Raw genomic sequence first — 20,708 nt, forward strand, 5'->3', positions numbered from 1 at the left:
GAGTGCTCGGAAAGCTGTGTTGGTTGTCTGCAGATGAAATAGGGCGCTAATAGTGACTTTTGAAAGTCTCTTAAATGGTTTATGTCCAGTTTACCTGAGAGATCATCTCTCTCTCGTCCTGTGTTGTACTGCTGAAATTGTGGTCAGCGCTGCTGCTCGGTCTGGAGCTTTCTTGATTTGATGCTGCTGCTGTCAGCAAGACATTCTCTGTGAGAGCCCTTTAACTTTAGATGTGTTGCAGTTCTCAGCTCTCCCCCCACCCCCCCAATCCCACCTCCGAGGTATTTGGGCAGAGGAAGGAATGAGGGTTAGGTGGGATTTAATTTTTTGGCCAGGAGTAATTATATTTTGGGGGATGGACTGGACTGTGATTGAGACGGCACTTGCATTAAAAGTTAGTGATTTTAAAATGATATTTATTATTAAATGGTGAATTTTAAGCTTTGAAAGGGGAAGATACAAGAGCTTCACTATCTTTTTTTAAAAATAAATATAAATAAATAAATACATTCTGCACTAGCTACTAGCTGTTAATATTTTTTTAAGGTATAGCCCTATGTAGTGTGTGTTGCAATTCCCCAACCTCAAGGTAACAAAGGCATAACAATCACACATCTAAAAGAAAAAAGTGCAATCTCCTTGCTGTGCACAAATAAATAAGTAGTGGTCTGAATCATCAATACTTGATGATTCAGTCTCGCCATCTCACTGGACTTGTATCATCATCATTCTCTAATTCGATACGCTAAATCACTGAGTTCAGAAATATATGAAAAGCATAATTTTTATATTGTTTATATTTGTTATTATATTAGACTAAGGTAATGATGAGAAAGCTTTAAAGGAAGGTATAAGAAGTGAAAGTATGGTAAATCCCATTTCTTTTGCACTGAGGGAAGCCATGATGCCTATCAATTCTACCTGCATGATACATTGTAACTAGGGCTCTCCATTAATCGCAGTTAACTCGTGATTAACTAAAAAAAAAAAAAAAGAATCACAATAAATTGCATTGTTAAACAATAGAATACCATTTGAAATTTATTTAAATATTTTTGGATGCTTTTCTACATTTTTGAATATATTGATTTCAGTTACAACACAGATTACAAAATGTACAGTGCTCACTTTATTATTATTTTTATTACAAATATTTGCACTATAAAAATTATAAAGAAAGTGTCTTTCAGTTCACCTCATACAAGTACCATACTGCAATATCTTTATCACGAAAGTGCGACTTACAAATGTAGATTTTTTTTTGTTAAATAACTGCACTCTAAAAAAACAAAACAATGTAAAACTTTAGTGCCTACAAGTCCACTCAGTCCTACTTCTTGTTCAGCCAATCGCTCAGACAAACAAACAAGTTTGTTTACATTTACGGGATGTAATGCTGCCTGCTTCTTCTTTACAATGTCACCTGAAAGTGAGAACAAGCATTTACATGGCACTTTTTTGTAGCCGGCATTGCAAGGAATTTACGTGCCAGATAAGCTAAACATTCATATGCCACTTGATGCTTCTGCCACTATTCCAGAGGACATGCTTCCATGCTGATGATGTTCATTTAAAAAAATGCATTAAATTTGTGGCTGCGGTTCTTGGGGGAGAATAGTATGTTTCCTGCTCTGTTTTGCCTGCATTCTGCCATATATTTCATGTGATAGCAGTATCGGATGATGATCTAGTACATGTTGTTCATTTTAAGAATACTTTCACTTCAGATTTGACAAAACGCAAAGAAGGTACCAATGTGAGATTTCTAAAGATAGCAACAGCACTTTATCCAAGATTTAAGAATCTGAAGTGCCTTCCAAAATCTGAGACGGACGAGGTGTGGAGCATGCTTTCATAAGTCTTAAAAGAGCAACACTCCAATGTGGAAACTACGGAACCCGAACCACCAAAAAAGAAAATCAACCTTCTGCTGGTGGCATCTGACTTAGATGAAAATGAACATGCATCGCTCTGCACTGCTTTGGTTTGTTACTGAGCAGAACCCGTCATCGACATGGATGCATGTCCTCTGGAAGGGTGGTTGAAGTATGAAGGGACATACGAATCTTTAGAGCATCTGGCACGTGAATATCTTGCAATGCCAGCTACAACTGTGACATTAAAACACCTGTTATCTCTTTCAGGTAACATTGTAAACAAGAAGCAGGCAGAATTATCTCCTGCAAATGTAAACAAACTTGTTTGTCTGAGCGACTGGCTGAAGAAGAAGTAGGACTGAGTGGACTTGCGAGCTCTAAAATGTTACATTGTTTTATTTTTTAATGCAGTTATTTTTTTGTACATAATTCTACATTTGTAAGTTCAACTTTCATGATAAAGAGATTGGACTGCATTATTTGTATTATGTGAACTGAAAAATGCTATTTCTTTTGTTTTTACTGTGCAGATATTTGTAATCAAAAATAATATAAAGCGAGCACTGTACACTTTGTATTCTGTGTAGTAATTGAAATCAATATACAGTAACTCCTCACTTAATGTTGTAGTTATGTTCCTGAAAAATGTGACTTTAAGTGAAACGATGTTAAGTGAATCCAATTTCCTCATAAGAAACATATATTAACAGCATGATTAATCGCGATTTATTTTTTTAATCGCTTGACAGCCCTAATTGTAACCTGTACACTTTTTCTGTTTGCAAATATATCATCAGGCTGTGGATGCTTACCTTTTTTTGCATGAACAATAGAATACTACACTAATTTATATGTATAAAATCTTTCAGGATATGATCAGTAGTTACTGTACGTTTTGAATATTTAATGTTAAGCTGTATGTGGCTTTCTAGCCTTTGGCTGTGGTCACACAAAAAATATTCAGCCATTCAATTTGGGAGAAATACAGAAAAAATGTACTTTGGCTGTATTTCTATTTTGGAGTTCAGTGGGTTGAACTTTTCCTTTTTGAATCAGAATTGATTCACTGTCATAACCTAACATTAAGGGGTTGCCAGTCTAATCATAGATTTAAAGCTGAGACCCTCAATACTTTGGGTTCTTAAAGATTGCATGGCATTTTTACTAAGAGTAAGAGGCATCTGCCAGAGTGCCTCATTTTCAATATGCATAATTACCTGCCTACCTAAATTTTGCTGTCACTTTATTTGGATAAAGTATTCTTCACTGCCCAGCTTTTTAAACTGCCATTCAGCATTGCTGTCACCAGTAGAAAGGCTGCATTTCTGTGGAATAGGAAGTGATCCCTGTTTTGTGTGTAGTTTGTAATTTTACAAAGGACCATTTATGTTAGCAAGAAGTGGGATGTCATTGTTTTAAGCATTCAGTAATATCCTTCAGTGAATGCTATTATGTTTAGCACGTGGTTTGATTTGGATTGTTCCTGCCTCATTGCATTGCCTGTGAGAAAGAAGCATTTGGAACAAGAGCAGCTGACTCAAACTGAACGTAGGCAAGACTGAAGACTCCAGTTTGCTAGGAAATTACATTCTTCCCCCCACCCCACCCCACCCCTACCCCCACCTAAGAGATGAGGATCTAGCCACAGTGGCCCATGCATTCATTACCTCCAGGATACAGTGAATCCTGTACTAAAGGTGTATCCTGGACTAAAGGTGGAGACAGCACAGTGACTCCAACTTGTACCAAATACAGCAGTCTGCATCTATTTCAGCCAAAACCAGAAAATATTCAAAGTGATTTTTCTGTGTCCTCATATCGCCACAGATTTTAAGCCCAAAAGGGATGCAATGATCATCTGACTTCCTGAATAACACAGGCCATTGAATATCACCAAGTGATTTCTGCATCAAATCCATAGCTTTTGGTTGAGCAACATCCAGTTTTGATGTAAAGACTTCAAGTGATGGAGACTCCATCACATTCTTAGGTAAATTATTCCAATAGTTAATTAGACTAGAATAAGACTAGAAATAAGGTGAAAATGTTAATAGTGAGTGTAATTATTCCAATAGCTAATCACACTCATTATTAAAATTTGCACCTTATTTCTAGTCTGATTTTTGTCTAGCTTCAGCTTGTAGCTATTAGAGATTGCTTGATTAAAGAACGGTCTTCTTTTTCCCATTATATACGTGTGTAAACCATGATGAAGTCACCTCTTTACTTTCTCCTTGTTAAGCTCAGTAGATTGAATTTCTTAAATCTGTCACTTTAAGGCAGATTTTCCAGGCCTGAAATAATTCTTGTAAGCTCTTCTCTGATCCTTTCCTATTTCTCAACATTCTTTTTTTAAAGATAGACACCAGAAATTGTCACAGTATTCCGGTGATGGTCTCACTAATGCCATACACAGAGGTAATACGTCCTCCATACTTCTTGATATTCCCCTCCTTATAAATCCTTCTCAGACTCCCAGTATATTTTCAGTGTTGATGCAAAGCCCTGGTCTTAATGTTTAAGGCCCTCCTTGGGTTGGGGCCCAACTAGAGAGCCCACCTCTCCTCCATTCATGACCCTTTAATACCTCTGGCAGGTACCCAGAGCAAATCACTTGAGAACCAGAAATTAGATGTTCTCAGTTGACAGCTGCCTCCAATAGCGGAATTTACAAGAAGGGATACAGCTGAACCAGAGTCTTATTTTCAGGTTAATAATACACTACAAGACTCACCTTTTTTCAAAAGCCTTCCTGACATAACCATGGATAACACATTACTACAACAATAACAATGATGGTTTGGGTGGCGGGGGCTGGAGGTGGGAGGAGTTAAAAATAAAATCCAAACCCAAAAGCACAGTAAACAAGAATTACCAAAGTTTGGAGGAACAAAGAGCAGAGACCAGTATGGACATGTCTAGATGCATATCTTAATTGCTGTGTACAGCACCCAGATATTATAGTGATGAATTTTCTAGAAATACCTATTGTTTATATACTGTGAAAACTTGCAAGTGTAACAGAATGAGCAGGAGACTGAGTGTAGTTACTTCTTGAGCCCTTTCTTTGTTTGGTTTTGGTAATGAACTACAAACATCTCCCTGTTCAAATAACATTAACAGTAAGTAACAACAAGGAGATTCAGAGTTGATGCTGTGTTCCTATCTTTACTTCACCCTCTTATTGACAGGTGTTATAGGGAACTTAGTACATTGTATCAAGTCTTGCTGACCCAATAAGATATTAATGTTGTCAGCACGGAAGAGCTTTCCCATTTTGATCCTGGATTTCTATATAATCGTTATATTCTCCAAGTAGCAATATCTAGATAATTTACTACCATATCTGAAAGTAGTACACATTGAAATACTATTCCATATTCTGAGATTTTGCATATTAAAAATAAGAATGTATTGCCTAGTATTCCTCATATGTTGTGTCTGCTGAATATTTGTTCTTCCAATAGCGAAGTAAGAAAATACTGTTATTAGGGGCACAAGAGAATGCTATCACAATGGATAGTTAGGAAAGATAGGAAATATGGTAAGAGAGAAGAAAACATTTCACAAATACATTTGAACCAAGAGGGAAATCAAGGACGGGATAGGCCAATTACTGAATGAGGAGGGAAAGACAGTAACAGAAAACTCAACAATGGCTGAAGTATAAAGTGCCTTTTTTGTTTGTTTTCAACAAGAAGGTTAGCAGTGATCAGACAACTAATTGGTAAACACCAGTGTGAATGGCATAAGATCTGAGGCTAAAATAGGGCAAAAATAAGTTAAGAATTACTTAGACAAATTAGATGTCTTCAAGTCAGCAGGGCCTGACAAAATACATTCTAGAATAGTTAAGGAACTGAAGATATCTCTGAGCTATTAATTCATGGAGGATGGGAGAGATCCCAGAGGAGTGGAAAAGGGGCAAATATAGTACCTATCTGTAAAAAGGGAAATAAAGATAATACAAGGAATTGTAGACCAGTCCCCTTAACTTCAGTACCCATAAAGATAATGCAAATAATCAAGCACTCAATTTGTAAGCACCTAGAAGATATTAAGGTGATAAGTAACGGTCAACATGCATTAGTCAAGAACAAATCATGTCAAGCCAACCTAATACCTTTCTTTGAAGGGGAACAAGCCATGGGGAAAGGGGGGAAGTAGTAGATCTTGATTTTAGTATGGCTTTTGATACTGTCTCACATGACCTTCTCATAAGCAAACTAGGGAAATATAGTCTAGACCAGTGATACTCAGACTGGATCTTGGGAGCTGCAAGTGGCACTTTAATGTGTCTCTTTGCAGCACATGATATTAAAACACTGTGTAATTTAATTATTAACCAATCAAGATGCTTTTACTGTTTTATTAACCAATTGTAGAATACTTGGTCTGTCATTTTCTTGAGAAAATAATAATGTATAATATGAAACAATGCATTAACACTACTGTGGCTCTTTTGGGTAATGTTGGTTGCTAATTTGGCTCCTGAACCACTGAGGTCTGAATATCACTGGCCTAGATGAACCTACTATAATAAGGTGATTAGATAATAGTTGGAAAACAGTACTCAAGGGAGTAATTTATCAATGGTTCAAAGTCAATCTGGAAGGACATATAAAGTGTAGTCTTTCAGGGATCTCTCCTGGTTCTGGTTCTATTCAATATCTTCATAAATGGTTGAGAAAATTACATAAAGAGTACACTAATAAAATGTGTGAGCAATACCAAGTTGGGAGGACCTGCAAGCATTTAGAGGAGAGGATTAGAATTAAAAATGATCTTGAGAAACTGGAGAACTGGTCTGAAATAAATAGGATGAAATTCAATAAGGACAAATGCAAAGTACTCCGTTTAGGAAGGAACAGTCAGTTGCACACATACAAAGTAAGAAATGACTGCCTAGGAGGGAGTATTGCGAAAAGGGATCTGGGGGTCAAAGTGGATCACAAGCTAAATATGAGTGAACAGTGTTACGCTATTACAAAAAAGGCAAACATCATTCGGGCATATATTAGCAGGAAAGATGTAAACAAGACATGAGAAGTAATGCTTCAGCTCTACTCCACACCGATTAGGCCTCAACTGGGGTATTGTGTCCAGTTCTGGCCAACGCATTTCAGGAAAGATATGGACAAATTAGAGAAACTCCAGAGAAGAGCAACAAAAATTATTAAAGATCTAGAAAACGTGACCCATGAGGGAAGATTGAAAAAATTGGGTTTGTTTAGTCTGGAGAAGAGAAGACTGAGGAGGGACAAGGAGGAGGGAGAAAAGGTTGTTACAAGGAGGAGGGAGAAAAATTGTTCTCTTTAACCTCTGAGGATAGGACAAGAAGCAATGGGCTTAAACTGCAGCAAGGACAGTTTAGGTTGGACATTAGGAAATACTTCCTAACGTCAGGATGGTTAAGCCATGGAATAAATTGTCTAGGGAGGTTGTGGAATCTCTATCATTGGAGATTTTTAAGCGCAGGTTAGACAAACACCCATCAGGATGGATAGGTACATGATGCCCAAACTTTTCCTGTCGTACCCTTCCCCCTTACCAGTAATGAAATCCGTCTGCATCCCCCTTCCACTACTGCCAAGACTTCCTCAGCTAGGCTGAAGGTGGAGCTGGAGGTGGACCTGTGGCTGGGGGGTGAAGGGGAGCTGTGGCTGGGGCTGGAGGTGGAGCTGGGCTGAGGGTGGAGCGGGGCTGTGTGGTGCTCCCTCCCAGTCTCCCATGGGGGCTAGCCTGGGCCCCGCTACGTTTCCCCCTCCACCCCCCAACATTCTTGCATGCCCCTTAGGGGAGATGTGCCCCATAATTTGGGGACCACTGGTCTAGATAATACTTAGTCCTGCATCAGTGCAGGGGACTAGACTAAATGACCTGTCAAGGTCCCTTCCAGTCCTACATTTCTATGGTATCAAGCTCTTCAGAGCCAAATTCTAGTAAGTTTTGATATTTTGCATGCTTTTTATACTAGTAGAGCTCTACTTTTCAAACCTTGCTCTCACAAATAGTCCTTATGCAGGTGAGTAAACCTGTAACAAAGTCATCTTGAGCATCTCCTCATTGTCAGAGGTCACTCTGCAGCTCTGTGCCTCTGCTTTTTCCCTCTCTTGGTTCCTCAATAAATTCAAAAACACAACCTAAAGTTAGCTAAAACACCCCTCTTTCTGAGGGTCCAATTTATTCAGCCTCCTGGCTCTGACTTCTCTACTCCCCTAGTGTTAGGATCTTCCCTACAAATCCTTTCTCACTTCCTACAGTTTCCCAAGCTTCCTACTTCCTGCTGCTCTTTATGTGGGAATCAGCTATCCTCTATCAGGCCCCTTCCAGACTGCTAATGTGTCAGGTGGGCTGGAGTAGTTCCTTCATAAACAGGGTTGACTGGCCCCAGGCCTCCAGCTCTTGCTACACAGCTCTTTCAAGTCAAAGATATTCCCCTTTGGAATAAAACCTATAGGGTAAGTCCCCTAAAAAGATTTTTAAAAATTTTGTTGGCAGTGTCAATGTGCAGTGACACTGCCAGTGTCTTGGCAGTGTCAGTATGGTGCAGTGTCACTATAACTGGCAATAACTGTACCCATGCTGGCCCTCTCAGTAGAAAGGCTAGAATTGAATGACCATGCAGACAGAGTTGCTGTCTTACCTTCCAAGCCACAGTTGAGGCATATTGGTGAAATAGTATGAGAAAACCGGCCCGGGTGCAATCAGCAGGTAGTGGATTGTTGGGGGTGGGCCAGAAGGCCGGCCCCACCTCATGAGGTGTCCTGTGCCCACCAGCAGTGTCACACCTCCTTGTTAGGAAAGCTTCGGTAGTCAAGTCCAAGCTACTCTCTAGGTTCTGGGGTTGCAGTTGGTGATAAGGTACTAATCATAAATTGTAATGGTAGGGTAGAACAGCTTCCTTTGTGCTCATTACATCCCTTTCTGTGTTCACCCAGTTTCAGTCTCCATCTCTCTGTGTATTGTTCCAAAAATTATTTTTCATTTCATTCAAGTTGTCCAAAACTAGAAAGAATGGCAAGTAAGCAAATAAAGCAAAGTTAGAAACCCTTTATTTAAAATAAGAAAAATTATAGCTGTAACTGACCCACTTAAGAGGTGCATGTAATTAAATTGAATAACTGTGTTTGTATTGCTATGACTGTTTTCCTCTTCCTTGCTGTTTGACATACTCGCTCATTTTATCATGTCAGAAATTATAATTTCTAAGCTCTTTGGTGCGGGAACTGTTTTTTGGTGTCTACTGTAAAGCGCCTAACTCTTTTCAGATGCTATAAAATGAGATGTGCTTCATTAAGAAACATTAGGCAACCCTTTAATAGTAACTGAGATGCCAGTCTTCAAATGTGAACCTATATGGTCTCAAAACTGTGTAGGTTTGGGGGACATCTAGTCATCCCCAAGCAGTAGTAAGATTCCTATTAAACTCTACTTAAAAGGTCTTAAGGATTTCCAATGACACTGATTCCAATACTTGCTTTGGACGTGTTTATTTGCATGCTTGATCAAACCAAAGATGGCAAAGAGTCCTGTGGCACCTTATAGACTAACAGACATATTGGAGCATGAGCTTTCATGGACTCTTTGCCGCTTTTACAGATCCAGGTTAACACGGCTACCCCTCTGAAGCTTGAAACCAAAGATGGTTTTTCTTGGTGTTTAATTACAGAGATCTCCTTGTTTCAATTCAAAGCAGGGTATTTTTTGGTCTTGGACATCTTATTTTTTAACTAATTTTAACTAATTTCCCTTTTTTCCTCTTAGTTTGGCATCCTGCTATGTACTGGAATCATATATTCCCCCCTCACCCATTTCCTTAGTCCTTTAACTGTCATTCCCTGAGCTGTCTTTTTAAAGGCTGTATGGTTTCAATTTTCTTTTAATCCTTTATAGGCTTCTTACCACTATGGTGGTGCTTATCTGGACTTTTTTTTTTTAAATTTACATGTAAATCCTTTCTTTATATTGTACATCTTAGTATTGCCTTTATTACCGCATTGCATTGTTTTTCTGAAATTTTCATCTGCTATTGCCTGTAAGACTGTCTGCAGTACAGTATTATGTCTAGTCAGTTTGCTCCCATTTTATACTTGTTCCTTCCATTTTTACTTCTAAAGTGAACTATTTTGCATTTGTTCTTGTGGAAGCTCATTTTATTTCTAGTGTCCATCTTTCTAATCTTTCTCTGGCTTCTTGAATATTAGATTTGCCTTCTGCAAATTCACTATTCCTCCCATGTTTGTATCGTTGGCAAATTTAATCAGTGTGCTTTGCCACCTTTTTCTCCAGATAAGGAATAAATATGGAAGAATAATGTTGCGTCGTTAATTTGCATTGATAAAAAGAAATACAGAGTAAAGATTGCTAAGTAGTGCCTCAGTCGTCTCAGAAGAGTTGGTGATTTTACGTACCATGTATACTGCAATACGTAGATACAATGGGACTTTTAAGGAGGAAATGACAAAATTAACCTAGGCATTTGGCATTTGTCCGCTTAATTGCGGATCTTACAATTACTCTATATTCTCCTCTCAGTGGGCCAGAGTGCCCCTTCCACATTAAAATGTTCCTCATGTAGATTCTCTAAATCATCCTTTTGGAGGGGAAGAGTGTAAGTGGGATTTGCTATCCTTGATAGCAGGACTATTCCCTTGATGCGGAGACCCCCAGGAAGGAGAGATACAAGCAGAAAAGGCTGTCCAACAGCTGCAGGACTGGATGGGGACAATGTATGCCCTACCAACATATCTACCAGTCCCACGCAGTCTCCATCCCGTCTGCTTGTGTGGAACCCCATTTACAGGACCTGAGACCTCTTTGCCTGGAATAGCCTTCCAGTAGGAGTTGTGGGGGGGAAACAATTAGTTTGAAGAGAGAGCTGGACAAATTTATGAGTGCAATTGTATGATGGGGTTGCTTGTGATGATAGGGGGGCAGAGCTCAGCAGCCCTGGGGCTCACTTCCAGTTTGTCTTTTATGTCTGTAAAAGCTACTTCAGCTGGCCACCTGCAGGGGGCAGGAAGCCCCCCCTGCCCCCCCCCCATGTATTCTGTGTTTGTTTTGTTTTATTTCCTTCCTCTGAAGCATCAGGGATGGCCACAGCTAGAGATGGGACATTGGACGGGAAGGGCCAAGGCTCAGAAGTGGTACAGAGCATTCTCTCTCCCAGGTGCTTGGCTGTCTGGTTCTTGCTCACATGCTCAGTGTCTAGTTGATTGCCATATGTGGGGTCCTGAAGGGATTTCCCCCCAGGTCAGATTGGCAGTGACCTTGGGGTTTTTTTTACTTTCCTCTGTAGCGTGTGCCAGGATTATCTGAGTATATCTCACTTAATTCTTTCCCTGCCACTGAGGGGGCCTCGAGCACAGGTGTACCTGAATCCCTCCTATTCTCTGTGGCACATAACAGTTTAGTCTTCTATGGGCTGTAATGCTTTGGTCTAATTTCGATGGTTGGGTTTAATGTGTGGGGTGATGTTGGTGTCCTGTGATATACAGAAGGTCAGACTAAATGATCTGGTGGTCCCTTCTGGCCTTAAGCTCTGATTCTGACACATGTGCCTATCTAAGGAGGATAATTTGGAATAATATGACATATAGACAGAGAAAGTGGGGAAAATACTCCTTGGTGTTCCCCCCAAAAATTTAGAAAGAGTAGGTGTAGGTCATAAAATAGTCCAATTGGTTGCTGCAAAACTCCAGTAGTATTTTACGTAGTGTCTTTTCAGACCAAACTATACATTTACAGCTGCACTGAAATGCAGCCACCTCTGGGGTGGAAGGTGGCCACCAACCAATACACTGTGTTGTACTGCACACTAGCTTTGGGGTGGACCAGAGCAAGGTTGTAGGGATCTCATCTCTTTACAACAAGTGCCATGTTTGAAGTGATATTTAATTTCCATGTAGAAAAGATAGAATCTTGGTCTAAAAAATGAAAGCATCAGGGATGAACTCCAATTCATTAGCTGATTGTAGTTTTGTGTAGTTTATAATACAGTAAGTTAATCCATAAAATGTTGCTAAGAGAAAAATATTCATTGCAGTTAAATTTAAATTAAGGATGAAAATTACATAGGGAAAAAGAGGAGAGTAAATCTGGCGTGCTAAATATCCTGCTTAGTTATTCAGTTTCATTTCATGTGAGGTGTTTGTGATCAGAGTGTGTGCCCTAGTGAAGAGAGAGAATTGTGCATCAGAATATTTTCATTAATTATTTTTAGTACAGAAAGTATACATTGTATATATTTCTCTTTAATATAATAGAATGTTGTTTAATTTATGACAAAAAATGCACATTATTTCAAGTGAGGTTTTATTTTATTTTTGTTTGGGGTTTTTTGAGACATATCCTTAAAAGCAGGAGAATGGAGGAGGGGGCTTATTCAGTCTATTATCATAAAGCTCTCCTAATGTAGCTTCTGAGTCATGTGACTGCAGAAAAGGCTATTATCTCAATGAAAAGGAAACTGCCTTTTAGAGCAGCAATAGAAAGAACAGAAGCAGGAGGAATTTTCGAGTGCTCCACCATGCTGGATTGTCAAAGGGGGATCTATCTGATCAGAAGCTAGAAAAGGATTAGCGTGGCTAGTTTGTCAGCTGTCATTAGAAGCAGATGACAGAGGAGATAAGCTCCTGTGTGTGCACGTCCTCTCTCAGCATGTGCTTTGGTTTACATCAAGACATAATGTTGGTTTGGGTTAATGGAGGGCTGTTATTCTAAGGCAATAAATTTACTGCTAATTGTCTTGGGCTCTTTTTTTGTTCTTTTTTAAATAAAAAAAGCAAGTGTGATGGATGGGGATTTTATTTACATCCCTATCTAAAGGCACGGAAAAACTGATGAGATCTGCCTTGAACTGCAGCGGCTGTGGAAGATTACAAGGTGTGTTTCCGAAGTGCTCTGACTTCATATTTGGTAATATTCTCGAGGTGTGTGTGGGGGGGGGGGGGGTGTTTTTTGTTTTTAAGCATGACAGTTGTGAATTAATTTTCCTCTGTAGCAAATAGGGATTTGCTAAACTGATTTCTCAGTGATTTGTTATTTGTTGCCTCCTTTAATTACTACAGGTGACTTGCAGTTGTCTTGTGACAGTTGTATGAGGTTATGTGGCTAAATATAATAATGTACAGTATAGAGAAAATATTTCTTGTAAGGCTTTTGCTAATGCCCAGAAAAATATACAAACCCACCTATATATCCCATTCTCAAGGAGAAGGTGGAGCCCAAGAACAATATATTATTTTTCTATTGCAGTAATTACTATTCATTGTTTAAAACTACCTGATAATTCCTGTGCACAGATCACTGGAAAAAAAGGAGGGTGCAGATTAGATTGAGAATCTGTAATAATAATAGTCACTTTTTTTTTTTCTCACCAAGGCCTAAAACAAGTGAAACACACTGGAACATTAATGAATTTCATGTTGCTGCTGTTATATAACTTTCTCGGTTCTCTAACCTTCCTTATTTTCTTTGTAGTTATCTGATCCTGGTTGCAGAATGACATTCAGTTAATCTTCACTGTGTATTTGTCTAGTGTTGTACATGCTGATGCCATTAACTATCTCGGCTGTGTAGTGTTTTATCTTTCTCTTAACCTTGCAGGGTGCAACACTCAAAATTTTCTCTGAAAAGGGATAGCTAGTACAGAACTCTTAGATGGTGAAGACAGTGGCCCTTTCTGAAAGCTCTTGGAGCCAGAGATTGTCTGTTTTTGTGTCTTGTACAGCACTGGGTATATTGTTGAAGTTTAACAATAAAGAATAGTAATAATCGTACCCTGCCTCCTCCCCCGCCCCCCCCAAAATGGTAAAATAAAATTAATGATCAACACTCACAGGGAAACTAAGCTGAACTTCTGCAATATGTTTTTCCTTTTAAGGGCAGGATGACAAAGGTAGTCGTAACAGAGCAATACTGCAGTACCAGTTGGCAGTGTTCTAAAAGTGTGTTATTGAAAAGGTTGTAATGCTTATAATCTTTTTAATAATTAATTACATACATACATACAAGAATTGATTTTGTTTATTTTATTTAGGAATTTTTAAAAACTCATGCCACTTTGAGACAGAAAGGGAAGGAACATGGTTTTATTATTTATTTATTTGTTATTTAACTAGTATAGCATGTGTTTGAAGATATTTTATTACATGCTGACAGGACACAGAAATGGAACCAAATCACCATTATTTATTTGCTTGTTCTCTTCTGTTTAAGCCTGAATATTTTAATTGCAGCGTACCTACGTTCTGCCAAGTAGACCTGTGGCATGACTGATCTGAGGCCTGGTGAGCCTGGTCATGTTCACAGAAGCAAATGTAAAAGCTGCAAGAACAATGAAACTTCCTGTATACTTGTTGTGTTGTTTGTTTCCTTATTTCATTATAGGAGCTCTAATAAGATATAGGTTCTGCCGAGCATACTGATGATTTTAGCACCTACTTTCTATAAACAAGTATATTTGATTGATTCCATGTTGGAATTGGCCAGGTCTAATTTTAATTGTGTGATGCCCTTTTAATAATATTAAACAAACAGAAATACCAGTAATTAGAATAAAAGAAGCTTCCTGAATAAGCAGTATATTTCTGGTGCTGGCAAAGTTCATTTTGCTTTATTTGCTTAATAGGACTTTGTAGGATTGTCAACACTGTAACTCAAAAACCCAGAAATCCAGGGGCCGCTTAGGCATGAGGAAGGGGTGGCTGGGCCAAATTTAAGTGGCATTGCAACACTGTGCACCAGGTCAAGTTGCCAACCAACGGCAGTACCCTGGTTGAAATATAGGATAAAAGGTGTCCTGTGCTGATTTAGTATGGGAACAACTATATTTTATTTAAATAAGGGATGTTGCTTATAATATGCGGCTTTTGGCAACCCTATAATAAGTCCTCCTATTTCTTACTGAAATAACTACCATATGTGGAGTATTTGAGACTTCAAATATTCTTTCTTGGCCAGAGGAATTTCATTTAGTCCATTGTCCACTATAGATGTTATGCTTCAAAAATCAAACTAGAAGAGCAGTTAAAGAGATTTAACTTACAATGTTCACTTGATGTTTCTTTCCTCCACTCTTTATTCTGTCATCTCTTCTAGATAAGCCTCTAGCGTATATTTGAGGAAGAAAAAATTACCCAAAAGTCTCTTAGGCAGGCGGTCCTCGACTTTAAAATGTTCGCGTTAAAATGAACGGCACTTACGTTGTTTTTAAATTGACATCCTGTTTCAACTTTACAACAAAATCGGTTTCGATTTTACGATACTCGATCTAACATTGTTCCTATGGGAAATTTGAGTTATAATGTTTTCTACTTAAGACGCGATTTTCAGGAGCCAATGGTGTCATAAGTCTGAGGATTGCCTGTAATTTGAAAAACAAAAATTTTACAGTGTCTAAACAAGCTAAATGACTAGTTTGAAAATCCTGCTAGAACCCAGAGTTTCAAGCCACACTAATTAATAGCAAATGCTATAATCATGCCTGATCATGTCAGGTTGAGGAGGTTATTTTCAGCATCTATCATATGAGGAAAAGAAGGGAGAGGTGTGACAGCAACATTGGTAGTTGGAGCCAACTTCATTAATAAATTAAAAGTATTTGGTAAAGCTGTTATAAAAAGCCACAAATTATGAAGGTTGAGCCAGACTTAAGGATCTGGTGCAAGCTGTGCTGGTTGAGGTGACTGAAGACACATGAAAAAGAAAAATGCATAAAGTGATGGTCACTGTACCTGCCAGGAAATCCCTCCAGAGTCATCTTACTGCATAGGCTCTTCTTTAGTTTGTCCTTATTCATGGACACTTCATTGTGCCAGGGCTAGAGGGAAAGCTTCATTGGCTTGCACTTTTCTGTTATTGGGAGGTAAAGTTTTACCCTCTGAAAGCTATAGGTAAAAATTTCCTGGGGTACATCACATTTCCAGCAATGGGCTATGTCTTCACTTTCTGTTACGAGATTATGGTTGACCTAGTGGATAACCAGATAACAGCTTGGGTAATGTACAGAAGAATGAAAGGGGGAACATGCATGTGGAAATGTCAGAGGAGAATTGATCTTTTAAAAAAAAAACAAAATCAAACCTAGTTTATGTTAAGAGATTTAAATCTCTTGTGTGTGCTTTACTGCACCCTTGTACTCACCATTCCAGTTTCATTTCCTCTTTTTGTACACCCTCATACAAGAGACCACGTATGTGACAACAGAGACTGAGCTCTTCAGTGGATTTGTCATTTCAATTAACAATTGGTCCACGAATTGTTCTGATCAAGCAGCTGTCTAAAGCAAGACTAGTAAAAGCTTCTGTGAGAACTATATTGTAATATAAATACCTGGGTGTTTTTTTGTTTTGCTCAGTGTGTGTGTGTGTGTGTGTGTGTGTGTGTGTGTGTCTCCTTCTGAAATTACTCAAAGATTTTAATCACAACTGGTCACAAATATTATGCATTTAATACTCTCTAAGGCAGTGTAATCCAGACTTCTAGTCAAGCACTTCCTTTTAAAAAGAACATGGAGTGCTTTCCCCCCCACCATTGCTAATTTAACTCTTCTTTGAACATTAAAAGTACAGCACAGATTCACTGACAATTTTTGGTAGATGTGACTATTGTTTTTCATGTTTAAAAAAAGAGGTGGGTGTTTGGTTTTTTGGGGGTTTTTTTTGGGTTAATGGGACGGGTATAGTAAAGCCTATGGAACATTGTATATGCTCATGCTCTGTATCCCTATAAATAGGAGACTTATATCATGTTTTTATTTATTTCACTACCAACCCCACTGTCATCCTAAAATCTCTTCCTTGGTTGAGCATTGTTGTGTGTAGAGCCCTGCAAATCCACAGATAGCCGCTTTATATCTGCAGATATCCGCAGCTGCGGATGCAGATACTTGTGGACCATTTTTATGGATCTGATGCAGATACAAATTTTGTATCTAGAGCCCTGCAAATCTTTGGATATCCGATTTATATCCATGGACCATTTTTTGCGGATTGCAGATCGGATTCGGATACAAATTTTGTATCCATGCAGGGCCCTGCTCGTGGGGGTACAAAATTTCGTCCACGTTTGGATGGCTTGTGGTTTTGAATGCTTGTTTACGGATCTGCAATCAACATTTAGTAGTGTTCGTTTTAATAATTACCAAGGCAGCATACTGCTCGCCAGGTCATACATGCTGTAATGGATGAGAGTGGTTCTTACAGATTATTTCAAATGTGTGCCTAAGTTAAGATTGTTTTCTAATTTTAATTTTGCATTGATTGAAACTTGAAAAAATGAAGGGCATTAAAACAATGTCTGTTTTACACAATGTTTGGGATCTCTGTTTCTTTAACAGTGTAATTCTGAATAAGTCATTGTTATTTTCTCTGGAGATTTTGTTTCTTTTCCCATCTATATGGATGGCACTGATTGTGGGTGACTCACTTTGGCCTTGATTCCGGACAGCACTTAAGCACATGCTGAAGTGCTTCCTTATTCAGGAAGAGCACTTAAGCGCATGCCTAACTGAGCATGAGTTTAAGTCTCACTGAAGTCTCTTTGAAAGCTTTTGGGGCTTAAGCATGTATTTAAAGTTAGGTGCTTAAATGCCCTTCCTAAATAGAATAGATTTAAGCACATGTGTAAGTGCTTTTCTGTGTTGGGGCCTAAGTGAGTCACCCACATCAGAGCCATTCATATAGATAGAAGAAGAGACTTTAATCGAAGCAAATATTTAATTGACTTCAATGGTAAACCCATGGATTTCAGTGGGGTTTAAGCATGTCCTTAAAGTTAAACATGTGTTAAGGTATCCCTGAATAAGGATGCTTTCATAAATTGGGCCTTTAATACTAGGAGGATGTGTACAGTTAAATCCTGTGCGTGTTGATGAGAGAATGGACAACTCAGTACATACTTTGGAAGGGGGTGTCTGTGTGTGTGTGTGTGAGACAGAGAGAGAGAGAGAATATTTTGTCAGATGGGTTATTAACTCTCAATGATAAAAATGGTAAAATATGTTGTATTACTTAGATCACATGGTATCTGCAGTTCCTGAACATTAGAACTTTTGCTATATACTCTGCAATCAGAATTTGAAATGAAGGGGTCTAAAGCCTGTTAATGGGACTGCACTAGGATCCAGCTAGACATTGCGTTAGCACTATTAAATCACGTTGATACACTTTATAAATGTAATCAAAGGAAATGCTAACCACACATGCTGTTTCAAAATGTAATAACTAATATTGCTACTAGGGAATGTGATTTTTTTTTTTTTTTTTTGGTGGCAGGGCTGGAATTTATTAAAAACAGTATGCAAAAAGGGAGAAATTAATCTCTCATGCAGAGGGCTTGTGCAAGGCACTCTGCACTTCTTAAACCTGGCATAGGAGCTGACTGGGGAGTCCATGACCGGAACGACTATGCAGGGTTGCCTGTGCGTCCATTATAAGCTTCAGAAAGCATCTCTTTACTGGCACTTACGTACAAGGGTATAGGCATGTTCGGGCTATGGCAGGGGTGGGCAAACGTTTTGGCCCGAGGGCCACATCGGGGAATAGAAATAGTATGGCGGGCCATAAATGCTCACAAAATTGGGATTGGGGTGTGGCAGGGGGTGAGGGCTCTGGTTGGGGGTGTGGACTCTAGGGTGGGGCAGGGGATGAGAGATTTGGGGTGTAGGAGGGTGCTCTGGGCTGGGACCGAGGGGTTCGAAGGGTGGGAGGGGGATCAGGGCTGGGGCAGGGGTGCAGGAGAAGGGGTGCAGATTCCGGCTGGGGGTGAGGGCTCGGGGGTGGGGCTGGGGATGAGAGGTTTGGGATGCAGGAGGATGCTCTGGGTGGTGATCGAGGGGTTTGGAGAACGGGAGGGGGATCAATGCTGGGGCAGGTGGTTGGGGCATGGGGAGAGGCTCAGGGGTGCAGGCTCCGAGCAGTGCCTATCTTATGCGGCTTCCGGAAGCAGTGGCGTGTCCCTTCTCCAGCTACTATGTGGAGGCGTGGCCAGGCAGCTCTGCACACTGCCCAATCCTCAGGCACCGCCCCTGCAGCTCCCATTGGAGTGCAGGAAGGGACCATTGGAGTGCGTAGGAGCCAGAGTGGGGCCATGCTGCAGCTTCTGGGAGCCGTGTGGTGCAGCCCCCGACCCAGCGCCCCGGCCGGAGCGCCAGAGCGGGGCCTAGCTGCTGGTGCGGCCCTCGACCCAGCGCCCTGGCCAGAGCGCCAGAGCAGGGCCAAGCCGCGTGGTGCAGCCCTCGACCCAACATTCTGGCCGGAGTAGGGCTGAGCCAGCGGGATCTTGCCGGCTGGCTTAAAACGGCTCGTAGGCCAGATACAGCCGTGGGCCATAGTTTGCCCACCCCTGGGCTATGGGATCCAAAGGTACATAGAACCATGACATCCCATGCAACTGGCTCAGCAGGGCTGTGGCTACTATTCCCGCCCATAAGGCCACCCTACTTACTGTCCCAAGGGTAACAAGGGGGTTTTATCCTCCTTAACCCTTCAGTATTCAACCTTGGGCTTTCTGTGAGTAGAAAGGATTTCATCTGAAATGAATAACTCCAGATGACTATGTCCAAATTAGTTAGTTGAGTTGAGTTGACGCTAACCTGGGAGGAGAGGTAGATACGCTGGAGAGTAGGGATAGGATACAGAGGGACCTAGACAAATTAGAGGATTGGGCCAAAAGAAATCTGATGAGGTTCAACAAGGACAAGTGCAGAGTCCTGCACTTAGGACGGAAGACTCCCATGCACCGCTACAGACTAGGGACCGAATGGCTAGGCAGCAGTTCTGCAGAAAAGGACCTACGGGTTATAGTGGACGAGAAGCTGGATATGAGTCAACAGTGTGCCCTTGTTGCCAAGAAGACCAATGGCATTTTGGGATGTATATGTAGGGGCATTGCTAGCAGATGGAGGGACGTGATCGTTCCCCTCTATTCGACACTGGTGAGGCCTCATCTGGAGAAGTGTGTCCAGTTTTGGGCCCCACACTACAAGAAGGATGTGGAAAAATTGGAAAGAGTCCAGCAGAGGGCAACAAAAATGATTAGGGGACTGGAACACATGAGTTATGAGGAGAGGCTGAGGGAACTGGGATTGTTTAGTCTGTGGAAGAGAAGAATGAGGGGGGATTTGATAGCTGCTTTCAACTACCTGAAAGAGGGTTCCAAAGAGGATGGATCTAGGCTGTTCTCAGTGGTAGCTGATGACAGAACAAGGAGTAATGGTCTCAAGTTGCAGGGGGAGAGGTTTAGGTTGGATGTTAGGAAAAACTTTTTCACTAGGAGGGTGGTGAAACACTGGAATGCGTTACCTAGGGAGGTGGTGGAATCCCCTTCCTTAGACGTTTTTAAGGTCAGGCTTGACAAAGCCCTGGCTGGGATGATTTAGTTGGGGATTGGTCCTGCTTTGAGCAGGGGATTGGACTAGATGACCTCCTGAAGTCCCTTCCAACCCTGATACTCTATGATTCTATGATGATTCTATGAGTTAATTGGCACTGAGTTAAATTGAGTTAAAAAAACATGTAGTGTAGGCATACCCATAGTGTTGGGAGGTGCGTCACAGGTGAAATTCCCCTGTTTCTCTCATGCAGTGACCAATCAGACATTTCTGTCTAAGAAGCAGAGAATGTCATTTTAAAATTCACATTTTGAAATCTATTACCCTACTAATGCTATAGGTAACCCTCAAAATTACTGTAAGTGAAAGAATTAAAATGGAAAAACTACTTCTCGGTTCTGCCATTTTACTTGATAGCATATAACATATGGTCATGTCCACTGTTTCTGCTGTATAATCCATCCAGTTTCTCCCCCTATTGTTGTTTTTTTTTT

At 40.2% G+C, this 20,708-nt stretch overlaps 1 protein-coding gene across 11 annotated transcripts in view; it reads left to right on the forward strand.

Annotated features, from left to right (window-relative positions):
* Positions 1–20,708, forward strand: part of NCOA2 (nuclear receptor coactivator 2) — a 249,769-nt gene that overhangs the window by 110,500 nt on the left and 118,561 nt on the right. The window contains exon 1 of one of the 11 annotated variants that reach the window (XM_007054036.4): positions 12,365–12,764. The exons of 9 other annotated variants lie outside the window; for them this stretch is intronic. The gene's annotated coding sequence lies outside the window, so the exon portion shown is untranslated. Of the gene's footprint in view, positions 1–12,364; positions 12,798–20,708 lie in introns of those variants that run through there. One more of the 11 variants, XM_043539504.1, reaches the window with a different exon arrangement.

This window comes from Chelonia mydas, chromosome 2 (assembly GCF_015237465.2).
Source record: "Chelonia mydas isolate rCheMyd1 chromosome 2, rCheMyd1.pri.v2, whole genome shotgun sequence".
Lineage (NCBI taxonomy): Eukaryota > Metazoa > Chordata > Testudines > Cheloniidae > Chelonia > Chelonia mydas.